This window comes from Leptonychotes weddellii, chromosome 6, assembly GCF_054177405.1.
Source record: "Leptonychotes weddellii isolate Sample4059 chromosome 6, ASM5417740v2, whole genome shotgun sequence".
NCBI classification, from domain to species: Eukaryota; Metazoa; Chordata; class Mammalia; order Carnivora; family Phocidae; genus Leptonychotes; species Leptonychotes weddellii.
The window spans coordinates 32,905,457-32,910,212 of record NC_138374.1 but is presented as its reverse complement, the minus strand read 5'-3'; positions in this window follow the sequence as shown (position 1 = coordinate 32,910,212).

Below are 4,756 nucleotides of genomic sequence, written 5' to 3'. Positions count from 1 at the left end.
TAAAGATGGTACCACAAAGCATGAAGAAGAGCTAAATTGTTCAGTTGATGATGTTCTAAAAAAACTAGTTCACCCTACGAAGAAAAATGGAGCTGGACCCTTACTCTTTAAGCACATGCCAAGTGACGAGTAAGTGAATTAAAAACCCAAAGGTGAAGATAAAACCTTAAGTCATAAAGAAAATAACGTGAAAATATTTTTCTGGCCAAGGCTGGAGAGAAAGCTGAAACATTTATTCAAAACACTGTAAAGTTAAAAAAAAAGGGGGGGGGGGGAGAGAAGATAAAGAGTGTATGTGACTACATTAAAGCCAGATTTCCTAAAGAATATTATAAAATCATGAGCAGATATATGGCTTGGAGAAAATATTGGCAACCTTACAACTGATGAGGGAATACTACATAGATTATAAAACAAAACAAAAACAAAATGAGCTCTTGACAAGTAAGAAAAAGGAGACGAAGAAAATTGGAGGAAGCCCACCTAACAGATCCAGGAAAGATCTCAATTCACAACTCAGAAAAATACTAACAACAGTGAAAAGTCAATGTACACCCACCAGAATGCAAAAATTAGGAAAGTGAGTAATACCTAATATTGGGAGCTGTGGACCAGAACACTCATGCACTGCAAATGGAAACAATAATGAACTGACTCAGCCATAGCTTGAAAGCAGTATGGCAGTGTCCCAGAAAATTAAGTATCTGTATGCTTATGACCCTCTGATGCCCCTCCTGGAGCTCTGTATCTCAGGAAAATTCTCTCAGAGATTCTTAAGGGTATGTATATGTTCAAGCACGCTCATTGTGATATTGTTCATAATGAGAGTAACTGGAAGTATGTTCAATGTCAATCATTAGGATGAAGTTTATAGAATAGGGTAGCTGTATAGCATGGAATACTAAAGCTCTAAGCAGCAGCAAACTGGATGCACATATGGTGTCGACCAAACTTTAATACATTATAAGCAGTGAGCAAACTATTAGAGCGAGATTTATGGTGCAATACCATTTAGCTACATTAAAACCAAACACTCATGAATCAAAACCACATAATTTGCAAGGATATGTGTGTACTTAAATGTGTGTATATATACAGTTAAATATATAAAGATGTATTTAAGAATATAAAGCAAATCCATTAAAAGGGGAAAATAAACAGGAGTAAAGCCTTATATGAATCGATTATGATCATGTGATAATATACACAGAACTACGATGAGCTCCGTTCTCTGCCTGAGTTCCAGTAGTTAGAAAAACAGAAGAAGGTAGCTACATATGCCTTAGCCCTAAGGGCTCTTGAACCACCCACATAATGACAAAAATCCTCTGGTGCAAAGTTAGACTAGAAAAGGCTGAATCTAACAAATTTTTTCTGGATTTTGCAGGATTTATTTACAACAGACCAAGATTTTAGAGAATTAAATCTCCCCCATATTCAAGGTATCAGACTGTTTTAATCCAATCACGGTTCTTTATAGTATGGCAGAGGCAAAGATGGGTTTGCTAATACCACCTGATTGAACAGTATTGCTTCACACAGTTGCATGAAGATTGTCCCCCCATGAGGTTATACAACTCTTATGCATCCTCACAGGGATGAGCTGATCTATTAAGATGCAACTGAGAGGTGCCTTTTTTTATTCTGATGGTTGGTCACATCCTGTTAGTATTTTTGATCTTCCAGCTATTGTACCATTAGTGGACACAAGGGCCGACTGCTGAAATTAGTCAAAGGTACCATCCTAAGATCATTTATTACTGACTTCTGCCTAGGTGTCCCTCTCACTCACTTCTGGTAACAGCAAACACAGGCAGGAAAATGGCAGTGATTGGTTATAAATCTGGGTCACAAAGTTGGATTTGCTTTAACGCTCTTGTTTTGAATTAAGAAGGTCCCTTCAATAAATGTCACTCAAACTAGAAGAAAAGAATATTCAAGAGAAAGAATCATGAAAGTCCCTTTCTATTACTCACTGGTCAGACCCTTGGAAGAACTAGGTTTCATTCTAGAAGTCAATTTTCAAGGAGGACTTCTACAAACTGATTTCTATACAAAGAAAAATGAACATGATGGTCCTAAGTCTGGAAACCACATCAAATCAGGAACCAAGGGTGTTGGTACCAGAGAAGAATATTTGAAGGAGAATACCTGAAATGCAGGTGTTTGGATTCTAGTCTCACCAGGGTCTTTAAAGATCTGCCGTGTTTAACAATCTCACACGTTCTCAAAAAGCAAGGCGTTTTAGTCTGACAGACGGCAATGAAGATTTAAGTATCAGATTAGATGTACTAAGTGACAAGTTATGGACCCCTCCAGCCCCAACTTTCAATGCATCTTATGACAATGTTTTTAATGTGTAAAGGGAAATTAAGACGCTCTCTTCATAAATGGCCTAGGCACTGGATTTTCAAATCACTTTCTCCTCATTCCAGATGGGATGAAATAAAAGATTTTCCCCATCATTCCAGATTTTATTGCTAGCTTGACTCTGTTGGACACATATAACTGAGACTTTAATATCTGCAAAAACCCAAGAACACAATCTTGGAATGAGTCACCATTTTTTATTACAGAGGCTGCCAACAAAGTTCCCAATCAGAAGTGATATTTGCAAAGCGGGGGCTGTAGTTGGAACAATGTACAGTGTATTTCTGAATTGTCTCTTTTCCTCTTTTTTTAAACCACCTGAGAGACTATCTACAGCACACTAGGACTAGGGATTAATAGTGCATTTGTATGAAAACCATCTATAAAGCCTGATGGAAAAGCCATGCAATTTTTAATTAGTTTATTCAGTAGTACCATCAAGATGGAAATCATGAGATTTATGTTAGCAACAAAACCAGAGAGAGCCAAGAGAAGCATAGTTTCTGGATCCCTGTCAAGAGGAGGTCACTTTGGAAAGCAAAGCCTTTATACACAGCCATCCCCAAAGACAGAAGCTCTGGGGGCATTTTTCCAAAACAGGAGGGAGAGCAGGACCCAAGCACTGTTCACTCAAAGCCCTGTGGTACTCATGGGTCCAGCCTGCACCATCTTTTCATCTACGCCAAGCCATTTGCAGGGACCAGCTTTTAATATGGCACCTCTCTCGATGGATTTCATTCACTGTCAAGGGTGAAAGTACTCAGTTTGTTAGCTTTCATGGGCAACCAACCAGGAAGCAACAGCTAGCTTCTTTATACGTGCCAGGCAACAATTCAGCAGCGATCATCTCCATTATTTTGCTAGAAGAACAGCCTTATCTCAAATATTTTGAAACCCAGAAACTGGTAGGCTTATGCATTTATCTGTGAAAGGAAGTAAGGCAATGGGAACAGAGAAATCCCCATTCAGGTATTGCCTGAGCCAGGATATCTTCCTTTTCTTCTTGGTTGTGTTAATATAACAGTGGTTCCCTTCAGGGATGGTACCACCTCCTAGGGGACATTTTAGGAGTTTGTGGGAGGAGTGGTATTTGGTTTTGTTTATGATACAAGAACCCCAACAGTGTTTATTGGACTCTACAATGAGTTGCACCGTCCCACACATTGAAGAATTGCACACCTTGCAACTCCTGAATGTGCCATAGGATTTTTTGTGGATAGAAATCTTAATCCAAGCCAAGCTCTTCCAGTTCATGACTTATTTTTCATTTTCTTAACTGCTCCTTTTGAAGAGTAGATGATTTTGATACACCTCTTTTTAATTAGTGCTTTTTGTACCCTGACAAAAGTCTGCCTACCCAAAGTTCACAAGTTCATTCTCCCAAAGTTCATCCTCCTGCTTTCTAGTTGTATGGTTTTGGTTATGTTTAGGTCTATGATTTATTTCAATTATGTTTTATGTATGGAATGAGGCAGAGGTTAATTTTTTTGGCATATGGGTATGTGGTTTCAGCATCACTAAAAATGTAAAGTTTTTGTGACTAAATTAACTTGAAATTGGTTAAAAATTAATAGATCACATATGCATAGCTCTACTTCTGAACTCTTTGTTCTATTTTCTCCTTACATAAATACCATGTTGCCTACTGCGGCTCTATGTTGTCTTAACATTAGGTGGTATAATTCATCTAACCTTTTTTCAAATTTGTTTTAGCTATTCTAAGACATATGCATTTCTACATGAGTTTAAGCATTATTTTATTATTTCTACAAAAAGAACGTTAGGATTTGATTAAGATGGCCTTGAATGTATAGATCAATTTGGGGGAAAATGGGCATCTTCACAATACTGAGTCTTCTGGACCAAAAACATTATTTTTCCCAGCAATATGTTATAGTTCTCACTGTAGAGATCTTCTACATCATTTCCATGGATCCTAAAAGTATTTCATGATGTTGCTGTACCTAGTATTGTTTTAAATTTTGTTTTCTAGTTTGTGTGTAAAGAAATACAATTTTTGAATATTGATCTTGTACCCAATAACCTTACTATAATCATTTACTAATTCTATTTTTATAGATTTCTTAGGATTTTCTATTATAAACAATCATGCCATCTGCAAATAAGGGGTTTTTTCCTTCAATTGTTATATCTTTTATTTCTTTTACTTCTATTGTTCCAGCGAAGAATTCCACATCAAAGTGAAATAAGAGGGGTAAGAATAAACCACCTCACTTGGTTACTCATCTTTGGAGTAGAGCATTCAATATTTTTCCATTAAATTTAAGGTTAGCTGTAGGTTTTTCATCTATGCACTTTTTTTTTAATTTCTTTTTTTTATTGTTATGTTAATCCCCATACATTACATCATTAGTTTTAGATGTAC